This window comes from Mandrillus leucophaeus, unplaced genomic scaffold (genome assembly GCF_000951045.1).
Source record: "Mandrillus leucophaeus isolate KB7577 unplaced genomic scaffold, Mleu.le_1.0 Scaffold31, whole genome shotgun sequence".
Lineage (NCBI taxonomy): Eukaryota > Metazoa > Chordata > Mammalia > Primates > Cercopithecidae > Mandrillus > Mandrillus leucophaeus.
The window spans coordinates 5,664,041-5,679,459 of NW_012103254.1; positions in this window are offsets into that span (position 1 = coordinate 5,664,041).

Sequence of the window (15,419 nt, forward strand, 5' to 3'; positions counted from 1 at the left end):
GAAGGAAATGGAGCATCAGGAACTCTCATTCACTGCTGGTGGAAATGCAAAGTAATACTGCCACTTTGGAAGACAGTATGGGAGATTATTCTTACAAATCAAACATATAATCTAGCAACTAGTTTCTTTGGTATTTATTTATCCAAATGAGTCAAAATTGATGTCTATTCAAAAACCTACACATAATTGTTTACAGAAGATTTATTCATAATTGTCAAAACTTGGAAGCAACCAAATGTCCTGCAGTAGGTAAATGGATAAATAAACTGTGATATTTATAGACAGTAGAATTTTATTCAACATTGCCTTAGCCGATCTTCGCTGCTCGAATACAATACCACAAACTGGGTAATTTATAAAGAGCATAAATTTATTTCTCACAGTTCTAAAGGCTGTAAGTCCAAGACCAAAGTGCCAGCATTTGGTATCTGGTGACAACCTTCTTGCTGAATATTCACATGGCAGAAGGAAGAAGAGAGGTTGAATGATGTGTCTTCACATAGCAAAAGATCGAAGGAACAAACTGAGAAGCCAGCTATATCCTGTGTGAAACTTCTTTCATAAAGACCTAATCCCACCAATGAGGAAGGAGTCCTCATAGTTTAATCACCTCTTAAAACCCACATCTTAATACTATCACATTAACAACACCTAAATTTTGAAGGGGAGACATGCAAACTATAGCGAACATTAAAAGAAAGGTAGCTATTTAGGCATGAAAATACATGGGGGATCCTTAAATGTATACTGCTAAATTTCAAAAGTCAATCTGCAAAGGCTACAGCTGTGTTAGTGCAATCATAAGATATTTTAGAAAAGACAAAATTGTGGAGATAGTAAAGGCTCAATTGTTGCCAGGAGTTAGAGGGGAGAGAGGGAAGAAGGTATAAACAGGTGGAACGTTGAGAAATTTTAGGCAGTGAAAATAATCTGTATAATACTGTAATGGTAGATACATGTCATTGTACATATGTCCCAACCTATTGAATGTACAACACCAACAGTAAACCTCCATGTAAACTATGGACTTTTGGTGAGAATGATGTGGCAATATAGGTTTCATTGATTGTAATAAATGTATCACTTTGGTGCAGGAATTTGATAGTGGATGAAGCTGTGCATATGTGGGTCAGGGAGTACATGAGACATCTCTCTACCTTTCTACTCATATTTGTGTGGATGTAAAATTTCCATAAAAAGAAATTCCATCTATATACATATAAATCAGATATATATTAAATTCAAGAGTTATGTGTGTGTATAAGGAATGAGTCTGGTGTGGGACAATGTCTGAAGAAACCTAAGGGAGAAGACTACTGAAATCGAATTTCTACGTGGGAAACAAAGAGGGTAGCAATGGGTGCACACACACACACACGTGAAGCTGAATGTTAAGTATTTAATATTGCTTGTTCATACACTGCTTCCTGTCCTCTTTCGTACAGAAAATTAATTCCATGAGGGATGAGATGTGATTTTAAAACTCTGGCTTCAATTTGCAACCCTTAACTTAGTATGTATTTTTCCCTGAGATATTTAACTAATATGCTTGAATAAGTTGTCTTTAAAATAAAATAACAGTAATTAGTTACATATAAAAATATGATATAAATTAAATGAGAGCGATATGAATGTATAATCTCTACAGTACTATATTAATTTAATCTAAGAATGTATTCACATAAACACACACACACATATATATGTGTGTGACCATTGCTACCCTCTTTCACATCTCTCTACAGTACTATATCAATTTAATCTAAGAATATATACAAACACAAACACACACACATATATGTATTAATTAAAGCATATTAATTAAATATTTCAAGGGAAAAATACTAAGTTAAGGGTTGCAAACTAAAGCCAGATTTTAAAAATCACATTTCATCACTCATGGAATTAACTTACTGTACCAAGGAGAACAGGACACAGTGTGTGAACAAGCGAAACTAAACATTTAACATTCAACTTCAGCCAATTGCTACAGAAAAAAAAATTATCCTTTGATCCTCTACACTTGATAAGACCAGACTATGCTCATTGCTACTCTCTTTCGTCAGTCCTCGCCTAGAAATTGTATTGCAGTCTTCTCTCTTAGATTTCTCCAAACATTGTCCCCACACGAGTCTCATTCCTCATATACCCACATAACTCCTGAAAAGCAATGGCCATCAGTCATAAACGACTAACTTCTGCTGTGCTTTAATAGAAATATTTATGTTTTTGTGAATCTCTCCTGAGAAAAATAATTAAAGAAAACTTTACAAGAAATTTTCTCCATGTTCTGTTAATTTATCAATACCCCCAAGCAAGGAGGCAGCAAAAATCTTTTTATTGTCATCAACAAAAAGATATGCTTTTTACAGATACCCCTTTTCTGGATATCGCCATCTCTTTTATAACATGGAAAATGAAAGAACTGGTTTGACCATTGATTACTGAGATCATCTTAGATTAGATGGATGTAGCAGATTAAAAGTGGCTCACTTTTTGACACTTGTCTCACAGATGTATGACATGTAGATGCTTTGACTTGTACAATGTGGTTGAAGTAACACAATGCCAGTTCTAAGCATATTCTATAAAAGGACGAGTAGGTTCTAATGTGGTCTCCAGGAAACCTGAATTCTCCTGTAAGAAACGCAAACACCTTTTTGCAGAGACCTGCGGAGAGGTGCTGGGGCTACAGGAAGTGAAAGAGAAGCCCAGAGGAGCCTAGACTTATAGTCATCCATGCTCATATAGGTATACGAGTAAAGACATCTATGACCCTGTAACTTAGGCAAGCGATCTTGTGAATACCTTGACAAGTCACAGTCAATGCTACATTAAGGAGAGAAATCACCCTGCAAAGTCCTAGTCTTGATTCTTGACTCATGAAACTATGAGATCTGATAAAACTGTTGTTTTAAGCCACTAATTCTTGGTGATAAGTTTTCATGCAGCATATATAATGAAAACCAACTTTGTGCCTGGATATTTTTTCATGTTTGCTTTTTCATTAAGACCCTATGAGGTCTTTCCTATTGTAAAAGTCTATGTTCCCATGTCAATGAGCTGATGCTGCAAGGGGCCAATAGATTCTGCCAGTTAAAAACTTATGACTATTCTGACAACGGACTGAAGATCTAGGGGAATAACCACAATTGCAGAATATCTATTCACTGGTTTCTATGTGAAATACACTAATGCAAAACAAAATAAAACATAAACAAAAACAGAAACAAAACAAAACAAAAACCTACCACCCAATTTGCTGTACCATAGCAGCATATTGTATCTATAGAGATAGGGTAGCAATGGGCGCACACACACACACACGAAGCTGAATGTTAAGTATTTAATATTGCTTGTTCATACACTGCTTCCTGTCCTCCTTCGTACAGAAAATTAATTCCATGAGGAATGAGATGTGATTTTAAAACTCTGGCTTCAATTTGCAACCCTTAACTTAGTATGTATTTTTCCCTGAGATATTTAATTAATATGCTTGAATAAGTTGTCTTTAAAATAAAATAACAGTAATTAGTTACATATAAAAATATGATATAAATTAAATGAGAGCGATATGAATGTATAATCTCTACAGTACTATATTAATTTAATCTAAGAATGTATTCACCTAAACACACACACATATATATATGTGTGTGACCATTGCTACCCTCTTTCACATCTCTCTACAGTACTATATCAATTTAATCTAAGAATATATACAAACACAAACACACACACATATATGTATTAATTAAAGCATATTAATTAAATATTTCAAGGGAAAAATACTAAGTTAAGGGTTGCAAACTAAAGCCAGATTTTAAAAATCACATTTCATCACTCATGGAATTAATTTACTGTACCAAGGAGAACAGGACACAGTGTGTGAACAAGCGAAACTAAACATTTAACATTCAACTTCAGCCAATTGCTACAGAAAAAAAAATTATCCTTTGATCCTCTACACTTGATAAGACCAGACTATGCTCATTGCTACTCTCTTTCGTCAGTCCTCGCCTAGAAATTGTATTGCAGTCTTCTCTCTTAGATTTCTCCAAACATTGTCCCCACACGAGTCTCATTCCTCATATACCCACATAACTCCTGAAAAGCAATGGCCATCAGTCATAAACGACTAACTTCTGCTGTGCTTTAATAGAAATATTTATGTTTTTGTGAATCTCTCCTGAGAAAAATAATTAAAGAAAACTTTACAAGAAATTTTCTCCATGTTCTGTTAATTTATCAATACCCCCAAGCAAGGAGGCAGCAAAAATCTTTTTATCGTCATCAACAAAAAGATATGCTTTTTACAGATACCCCTTTTCTGGATATCGCCATCTCTTTTATAACATGGAAAATGAAAGAACTGGTTTGACCATTGATTACTGAGATCACCTTAGATTAGATGGATGTAGCAGATTAAAAGTGGCTCACTTTTTGACACTTGTCTCACAGATGTATGACATGTAGATGCTTTGACTTGTACAATGTGGTTGAAGTAACACAATGCCAGTTCTAAGCATATTCTATAAAAGGACGAGTAGGTTCTAATGTGGTCTCCAGGAAACCTGAATTCTCCTGTAAGAAACGCAAACACCTTTTTGCAGAGACCTGCGGAGAGGTGCTGGGGCTACAGGAAGTGAAAGAGAAGCCCAGAGGAGCCTAGACTTATAGTCATCCATGTTCATATAGGTATACGAGTAAAGACATCTATGACCCTGTAACTTAGGCAAGCGATCTTGTGAATACCTTGACAAGCCACAGTCAATGCTACATTAAGGAGAGAAATCACCCTGCAAAGTCCTAGTCTTGATTCTTGACTCATGAAACTATGAGATCTGATAAAACTGTTGTTTTAAGCCACTAATTCTTGGTGATAAGTTTTCATGCAGCATATATAATGAAAACCAACTTTGTGCCTGGATATTTTTTCATGTTTGCTTTTTCATTAAGACCCTATGAGGTCTTTCCTATTGTAAAAGTCTATGTTCCCATGTCAATGAGCTGATGCTGCAAGGGGCCAATAGATTCTGCCAGTTAAAAACTTATGACTATTCTGACAATGGACTGAAGATCTAGGGGAATAACCACAATTGCAGAATATCTATTCACTGGTTTCTATGTGAAATACACTAATGCAAAACAAAATAAAACATAAACAAAAACAGAAACAAAACAAAACAAAAACCTACCACCCAATTTGCTGTACCATAGCAGCATATTGTATCTATAGAGATTAGAATTATCTCAACGATTATTAATGATATTTCTCCAAAGGTAGGGTTAATTCATTTTCCTAAAGACCTAATTACATTGTAACATAACCACAGGTAAATTTAGGGATATATTTATAGTTACATTTTTGTAACCATGCTGCAGGTTATACTACCAGGCACCTACCTCCTTTTATCTCTCAAATTCACAAATGTACTGAATTGTTAGAATTTAATTGACATCAATGACTGTAGCTCAAAGGAATAAGAGAAATGTCATTTTAGCTATATATTTTCCCATATACAAGAGAAAGTAAAATGAAAGTTGGGAAAATTAATTCAGATATTTATTATAAAAGAATATTTGCACTTTTAACACTGATACCACTAATACCACTAAGAGTTTTTAAAGAAAAACTCTACCAAATAGTTTGGTCTTTAATTTGTAATTTACCTTCAATTTTTGAAAATTAGACTATGTCAGTGCCTTATTTTAACATAATTTCGTTTCTCAAATCTTTTTTAGTGGCTTTGATCTTTGCAATTCCTAAAGAGATTTGTTTTTTCATTATCAACAGAATACATTCATTTATATACTTTAGAACACGCTTCAACATTCAGGAAAAATAGAAATTAATCCAATCTTCTACTGTCGTTTCCTTCTTCTACTTCACTGGAAAATCTCTCAATATTAAAACATTGTCATTCTTTTAATATAATTGTTACCCAATTATCTCAGCAGAGATTTTCACTCTAGTGTTTCACAGGGTTTTCAATTTAATAAAATTTTACCCCATTGATCGTTACATTGAGCTATCGTCTTAAATTTCACAGATAGAAAAATGAATCTGAATCTAATCTTATTCTTATTGAGCACAAAGTTGTCTAATCACTGTTATTCTGTATTTGAAATAAACGCATCTGTTTTTATTTGTAACATTAACTCACATATTTTGAAACATAAAATGCTTTGTTTACCTTAAAAAGTATTTGATTTCTCTATTTCAAACAAAGAATTCTAAAACCAAGAATTTATCACAATTTTTCAAATAGTCTTTGTCATGCAAATCAACACATTTGGCCTGTGACTGAAAAAAAAAACAAAAAGAAAAGAAACTGTTATCTGTATAAATTTTAATGGATATATTTTATGAGAAATTATGTTGGCTTACAATCAAAAAACACTTGGTAAAATTGTCATTATCTATCTTCGTCAGTTCGGGCAGGAAACTTAGCCATTATAAATGTCAGTTTTTTTGGAAGTAAAATAAAATACTTTGATTTGCATAACTAGATGAACTTTTTAGGTTTCTTCCAATTCTAAGTTTAGATGTCTATATAGCATTCTCGCAATGTGGTTATATTTTAAGCCAAAAATTCAGCAGTTATAAATGTTTATTTTAGACTTTATGCTTCATCTTGCAACAAATCTAAAGGGACACAGTAAAAGAATAATTGTTTTTTTCATGAACCCTTAATTCAGCTTTTTAAATGTTTACATGCTTAATTTCATCAATCAGACATTCAGAATGAAATGAAAGCCAACCCTCCAGAAAATTTTACTTCCCAGGTGGTGTTACGATGAAATGTGCTGGAAGTAATATAAATTACTGATTTAAGAGCTGTTGAAAAGAACAATGTTTTGTTCAGATAACATTAAAATAAACCAATTTCTTTCAGATAAGCTTTATGTGGTATATATAATTAACTTAAAAGATAAACTATTGTATAAAATATAAACATCAATAAACATTCAGAATTGTTATCTATATGAAAATCTTTAATAGCAGGGGAAACCATTTAATATTATGTAAGTATAATAAACTCACATAAGTGTACGGAGATTATTACATTCTGGGGATTTGGGAGTGATCTTTTTTAGCAAAAAAAAAAAAAAAGAAAAAGATGAAATCACAATAGAATCAATAAGTTATCTAAACAGGAGTCAAATTTTGTTTTGAGAATAATGGCAAACATAAATAGCTTTCTATTTTACTCAAGAGTAGAACACAATAAGCATTTTATTTGATTTCATTTACGAAAAAGTGAAAAAATGTTATTTATATTTTTACCATAAAGCTCCACTGGATTTATTTAATTTTTATTACTTTCACATAACAAACAAAACTAGTTGAAAATGAGAATTAATTACATAAAATACATCATATTGTTGAAAACATATCATTGAGGACTTTAAAAAAACTAAAGACTGATATAAACATAATACTAATCTTATACTACTCATCTTATACTAAAGACTACTCAAATTGTGCCTTCTATGTGAAAAAGGAAATCTTACTTTCTCATTTATTTCCTTCTTTTTCATGTGACTCATTGACTAACTCTAACATATAATGTCTACATTCCATGAATGAATATTCAAGCACATCTCTCAAAAAGTGATATTCTCAATATTGAATTTATAATAATCTTTATGGAAGGATGGATGGTTGAAATAGTAGATTAATTTCAACTCTTCAGTGCTCAGAGAATAGTTTAGTCAATTTGTCTATTAGTCAGTGATTTTTAAGTCAGGCACTGAATCTGAATCTGTTTTTGTTGACAGATAATTTCATTTATGTTAAATAAGTATCTACTATACATATTTAGAATGTATTTTATTTTACCAGTTCCAATAATATAGAATGTATTTTCACTTTCCAATTATTATTATTATTGTTGTTATTTAGAAGGAGTCTTGCTCTGTCTCTCAGGCTGGAGTACAGGTACAGTGGTGCTATCTCAGCTCACTGCAACCTCTGTCTCCTGGGTTCAAGCAATTCTCCTGCCTCAGCCTCCCTAGTAGCTTGGATTACAGCTGTGTGCCACGACACCCAGCTGGTTTTCGTATTTTTTAGTAGAGACAGGGTTTCACCATGTTGGGCAGGCTGGTCTCGAACTCCTGACCTCAAGTCGTCTACCCGCCTTGGCCTCCCAAAGTTCTGAGGTTACGGGCGTGAGCCACCGCACCCAGCTCCAATTATTTCTTTATAGCATAAAACATTGCTCCTTAATTGCGTGTGTACATAATTATACACATTCACATAATATATGTATTTATAAAAGCATACATTCAACACATATATATTTACACCTATATAGAATAAGGATATAATTTTTTGTGTACTCAATTTATGTTTCTAAGAAATGTTTTGATTTGACAATGGAGTTTATTGAGCTACTAAAATGTGCTGTTATTTGTTTAGGTCTAATAAATGAGATTAAAATGCTAATAGAATAGTAAAACAGTAAAGTATAAGAGAAATTAAAAAAGATCATTGGTATAAGAAATACGCTCAATGAACTTAAATATCACTGTACAAAAAATTTTGATATAACAATTAGCAAAAGGTATTTGTTAAAATGTCTAATGTTAAATATATGGTCATATATTGAAATAATTTTAAAATATTTTATTGTCTCAAGTAAGAAAGGATATTTAAAGAAGTGGAAGAAAGTATTTATTTTTCTAAGTGTTGGAAAGAGGAGCAAGCATGATTAGAGCTCGTCTAGATTTTAAGTATATCAACAATGAATAGGCTTTCATGATTCAGGTAATTATTGTGACAGTAAAAATCTATTTGTGTGACTTCATTTTTTCAAGTAGAGAAGTCAGGCTTGTGTAATTACAAAAATTCGGCTGGTTAGCACGATATTTAAAAGCCTCTTTATTTCCATGTATAAAAAGCGTCTATATATCCATATGTAAGGCTGGCCTATTCAGTATACTTCTACAGTTTTTAATTGTAAAACATTTTAATGAACTATTTCCAAGAGCCCATTTTCTGTTTCTAATGTTAATAGTATAACACATTTATTAAAGTAACAAAGTCGCACATGAAGAATTAACAGAATATCATCATGGTATTTATTTGTTTGTTTGTTTAATGATGGTAGATATAATTAGCCACTTAACCTCAACAGGTCTGCCTCTGATATGGCCTGGGCCAAATACAGATGGACCTTCAAAGACCTTGTCTACACCCTTCACATCATAAATCCAGCTAATACTTTGACAAATAAAAGTCATTTGATTTATTTTTCTTTTCTTTTGAGACGGAAACTTGCTCTGTCGCCCAGGCTAGAGCTCAGTGGTGTGATCGTGGCTCACTGCAACCTCCGCCTCCCGGGTTCAAGCGATTCTTCTACCTCAGCCTCCCGAGCAGTTGGGACTACAGGCACGCGCCACCATGCCCAACTAATTTTCGTATTTTTCGTAGAGATGGGGGTTTCACTACATTGGCCAGGCTGGTCTCGAACTCCTGACCTCGTGATCCACTCACCTCAGCTTCCCAAAGTGCTGGGATTGCAGGAGTGAGCCAAAGTAACTTTATTTCTTAAATGGACAGCATACCGTAAAAATAACTTACAAGGTAGGCTTGAATCTAGAATTCTTGACTCTTTTGAGTCCTGCAACACAGTATGTCAGCACAGGAGTGTGGACCTCTGGCTGCTGGTCTGTACAACACATGTCTTTTCCAACTTCTGGATTTAGTTACAAACTCGGGGGTGGGGGGCTCTCAAACATATGTGTCTGACAACTTCAGTCTCTATGTCTATACTCCATCTACAGCTACTGCCTTTTCCAGCAAAGTCATGTGGACATTGTACGGACTTGTGTGCACTTATGTATGCACACAATGGAAACATAAACCACTCTCACTGAGGCAGACTCCCAAAAATCACGGCAGTACCAAATAGGCAGAGAATTCTGGAATTATACATACTAAAAGCTGCTGTTCTAAGCAGGGTTGGGCCTGGGTAGTACATGATGTTCTTCTGTGATGTGTTTGGCCCCAGTGTTCTTTAAAGATTGAGGAGGTTTGGCCTTTAAAAATCAATCTGCCATGGAAACAGATTTACCTAAAATTTTGGTTCACAGCCTCATTGGATTACCTATTGGGGCAAATAAGTTTATCCATGTGAACATGTTTGCAAACTGTTGAGTTTGTATTGCTATCTCATGGCTAGAATTCAGAGGTAAAAGCTATTGGATCTTTGGGTGTGTCTATATATGTTTAGATCTGTTTATGTGTATATTCATTTATTATGTTATATGTTGTGTCTACCAAATTGACCCACAAATAAAACAGCATTCATAAATTAAGTAAATCAGTCTAAGCAATTTTCAAGTTTACATGACTTAAGGAAATCTTTACTAAACATGCTGTCTTTAAAAATATTGGTAAGATAAAAGTAGAAATATCTTCAGAATTGTCAGCATAAGTTGTTGTCTGGGTTTGTCTACACATTTGCCTCTGTTAGATATATTGAATTTTCAGAGTTTGGCACAGAATATTATAAAACTATAAACCCAGCCAAAACACAATGATCACTGTGTAACATTTTTTTGATAAGTAAAACTAATTTAATGTTGTTGGTTTTATGAAAATTGTTGACTCTTCTGAGTTATTGGTGGAAACACTCATGTAGTCAAATTTAAAGTTCTTAACTAGAGTGGGCACCTGATAGTCACAGGTTATAAAATAATTAACAAGGGAATGATTACTAATTTTGTCTAATATCTCAGTTCTCATAAGTAATGTAGATAAACTGCTAAAAATGAATAAAATGATAATGGAATAAATGCAATTTAAAAATCTTAAAATTACTTTTGTTTCTCCTTGGATGTCTGAGTCATTTCCAAAATTGTGGAATTTCTCATCTATAAAATGCTAATATTTGATAGACCAGGATATGTTATGCCAAAAGTATGTATTCTTATTGAGAAAAAGAATAATTTTGTCTAATTCACAAGTTATGTACAGATTAATTCAGCATTAATTATGCTCTTAAAATTTATAAAATTAAGTAGAAAGGAACCAGTAAGTAGAGGAGAGAGATGTGAAGAAAGTTATGATATGAAATTATATTTTCAGTAAATAAGATTACAAAGAAAAGAGAGTGATTTTGTATGAGAAAGAATCTGGTATGGCAGACGTTTGTCCTAAAGTTAGATGACTGGTTATTTAAATAAAGAGAACAATTATGGCAAAACAGAAAGCCCAGACATGTTATAGATGATCTGTGCTAAGTCATACGCAGTTTTTATTTTTCCTGTTACTCTACACATCTATCTTTATGCACATATAGAGAAAATAAAAAGTTGAAAAACTTTAGGTAGTATTCTTTAAGACTTGATCAAAAATTGGAGATATTTGTCTAATTAACACTACTCATAAAATTAGATAAAACAGGAAATATTGTAAAAAATATGTTGGCGGTTTGGCAATTCATTTTTAATATAGTTAAGCATGAAGTCAGATTTAACATGGAGACAGATTTCACATAAATGCTTGCAATGCTTTGTTTCACACTATATTGGCTATTCTGCATAGATAGTACTAGCACTAAAGTACTTACTGTTCATATGCCTGAGGTGAATCTCTTACTTGCACAAAATGTATAGCAGTGTTGGTGGACTTGAAGACATTGATTTATATACAAGGAGCAAAATATCTATCATGAGGTTAATTAAGATTCTGAGTAACACTGCAGCCTCTAAGGTAAACTGGGTAGGAGAAATATCTGGGGTTGGTTTCCTGTTTGCTTGTTTCTGCTTCTGATTTTTATTTATTTGTTGTTTGTTCTTCTTTGGGTTTTACTTACATATGCATATATAAAACCATTGATGTTTTTTAGTTTCTAATGGAAGGCTTATATTTGATTCTATGAATAGTAATTGTGTTTCCTATGTATTTCCAATAATTTATCATTTGCTCTATTTATTTAAATCCTGAGCTCTCTTTGTTGAGCCTTCAAAAAACAATAAGCATACCAGCCATTTAAAATTGGATTTGTTTTGCTTACCCCTAATGATATAGAGAGCTATAAGAACTTTGAGGTTTCTGGCCAAAATATAAAATACTTACTTTTGTAACTTCTTAACAGAAATAGTACATTATTTGTTTTGTAATTTGAAGACTAAGTGAACATCGAAATGTTTAAATATAGTGTTCATTTCCAAAGTCAATCAATAATATGAATTGGTTTCAGATATTTTCCTTAGGTAATGAGGAACAATTGTGATATGGGTACAAATTATTACTAATATGAAAGATTAGCCTTGTTCTTAAGAAAATTATATTGACTGAGATTTCTCTCTATTTTAGCTGTGTTTACCATTATTAAAATTAAGTGACATTTGCTTGGATTAAGTAGTTGTAAAAAACAGTGAAACTGTTATTTTATCACTATTGGGTTTTCACATATGTACTTGAAAAGAAAATATGTACAAGTGTTGCACTGGTTTGAAGTCTCATGGTTAAAGTTACCTAATAAGTTGTTAGCACTGTACCTAAAAAGGAATCTCGAAAATGTGTGACGATACTCTTAAAATGGCTGAAAAGAAATTATTGTGAGCCCGTCCTTACTTTGTCCTTGTTTTGTTGTATAGAATTTAGAGTGAAAGATTATTTATCCTCAGACTGAATTTACAGAACTAATATTTGCATTTACCATTTTTTCTTGCTGCAAAGAAAAGTTAGTTGTTTTACTTCAATAGGTTTGGTATAGTACTGATCACATTTTCTATCCTTTTGGTCATAGTTCTATCACTAGAATGCTAGCAATTAGACATACGCGAGGAGTAAACTAAACAAACTAAATGGTCTAAATGCTGAGTAGACACCAAATCACAGTGTTCTAATTTGTGACATGCTACAATGATAGGATTTTCTGCCATAGAAATGTTCTATTAACTAATCCTTGTGCTGTTTAGTTACAGGGATTTGACTCCTGGGTCTGAAAATGGCATTGACTTCTCCTGAGTTTTGAATATTGACACTAGTCAAAGTCTTGTCTTCAGACCTGGGAGGAGGTGAAAATAAAAATAACTACTTTTGTGAGTCATGTGGCCCGAAACTAAAACTAGTAAGTCCATTTAGGCCCAGTGACTATCATGGACGAGATGAACATGTAAGATTTTAAGGGCTAATTCTGAAGAATATAGTTATCTCAGGGTTTTTCTATAAATCAAACATTAATTCCAATAGCACACTGATGGAAGGCCAGCATTTGGACTCTTGTGTTGGAATAAAAGGGTTCTCTTGAAGCATTAATCTGATCTTTAATTTAAAAAACTATAAAATTTGTATAAAATTTTTACAGTATGGTCAAACTCTTTATAGTATGGTCAAAAGGTTGATGTGTTCATAAAAAATGCTAACCCAATATGAAGCAGAACAGGAATTGATTGCATATACTGACCTAATGGAGGACTGAAATATATTTTTGGCTTTTTTGTTTGTTTGTTTAACACATTGCTGATGTTTGTTATCTTGTTTTTCAGAATCTGGGAACTTTTTCTTTTGAACGATTTATACCCTTCAACAACTGAGTAGAGTATACTCTTGTCAACAGACTTTAAGACATATTTCTCTTTCTCTGCCTAATTTCTCCAGAACACAGAAATTATTTGTGAACATTGATAATTCATGACTATGTAGTTGTTTGCATAAGTTCAATAAGAATCATTTCTCTTTGATAAAGGACACAGTTGAAGAAACTGGTTATTCTCTCAGGAATTTGACTGAAATGGCATGTTTTCATATATAACAGATTGTTTTGAGAAATTGATATTGACTCCAGAACCAGTGAAAACCCCGTAACAGTTCTGGCCTTTTACTTTGTCTACACAGTTCCTTTGCAGGGTTCTTGGGCTGTGGTATGTGGACAGTTTCACTTTCTAACATAACCAAGGACCTCAAGTTGTTTGGAGCCTAACAGAAAGGAAGTATACTCCCAATTCATGCAGGTAGCTGCAGGTGCAGATGAGTCTTTGGCTGGGATCAAAAGGACTTCGGAGATTGAGTCTGAGGTTCCTTTTGACAGGTTCCAGCAAAGTCAATTTAGGAGTGCATATGTGGACAATGATTATTTTTGTACTTTGTGTAGGTAATGAGGACAAGTATAGCATGTCTGACGCTTATTTTGCAGATAGGATGGTCTTGCTGTGATTTGTCTTTGGTGGCAGTGGGAGACTAGAGATAAAGTGTGTGTTTCAAAAGAAAACTATAGTATTAGATTAACCTTGATTTCTGGGTGGTCACCTGGTCACCCATGATATGGAGCTGCCCATAATGCCCATCCTCAGCAAGAAGCAGCCAGAAAGATCAACTATCAGATACCCTATTATTAAGAAATTAATACATAGAAAGTAGGGAACTGAAACTGACCCAGTTGTCTTAGAGGACTGATGTTTATGGGATTCTTTTGAATAAACATAGAAATTGACTCTGCTAGTCTTAAAACTTGAGGATGCCATGTTTGTCTTATCTCAGTTTCTTTCTCAGGAAATCAGCCATCAGGCCTCCCAGACAGTATCAAGGAACTGAAACTTACCAGATCACTGCATCTGGAGGATGAAACACTAGACCTCTCACTCATCATGATTGCCTAAGTGACCACCTTCTCTTCCTTACCCCTCCCTCATTTCTGTTTACCTGCATGTAGCTACATTTCTTTCCCTCTATGGAAACACTCAATTTTATTTGGTCAGAAAAATGGACTTAAGACTTATCTTCCATCTCCTCAGTTGCAGCACCTAATTAAAACCTTCCTCCCTAACAATACTAATTTGTCTCAGTGACTGACTTTCTGTGTGGTAACCAGCAGTAACCAGACCGAATCCTAGTGTTTTGGTAACAACATTATGACCTACCTCTAAATGGTACATTTTGACATTTAATTATCTGCAGTGTATCATATATAATGCTCATTACACAATAAAGGAAATTAACTACAACTGTCAGAGCCCAGAGGAGCCTAAGGAAGCATAACTACTAAAAAGAAAGTAGTGTCATAGATGGGATCCTGGAAAAGAAAGAGGGCAATAGATAAAAATTAAGAGACTTTGAATTGCATGTTGGCTTTAGGAAATAATAATGAATCAAAATTGATTCATGAATTATGACAAATTTACCATACTAATATGAAACTGATAATTAAAAATACTTGGGTGTTAATATAGCAAATTCTCTATGTTTATTATATTTATGTATCACAGTTATAATATACGATATATATTATATTATATACGTATTACATTTATTCTATAGCTATAAACTATTCTAAAACAAAAGTGCACAATAAAATAGTTACTAGACTTGAAAATAGACAAGAAATGTGACCCAAGTTCAAAAACAGAGCTCCTAATAGATAGCCAGATATTACTGTTAAAAGAGACAATTTTAAGGTGGT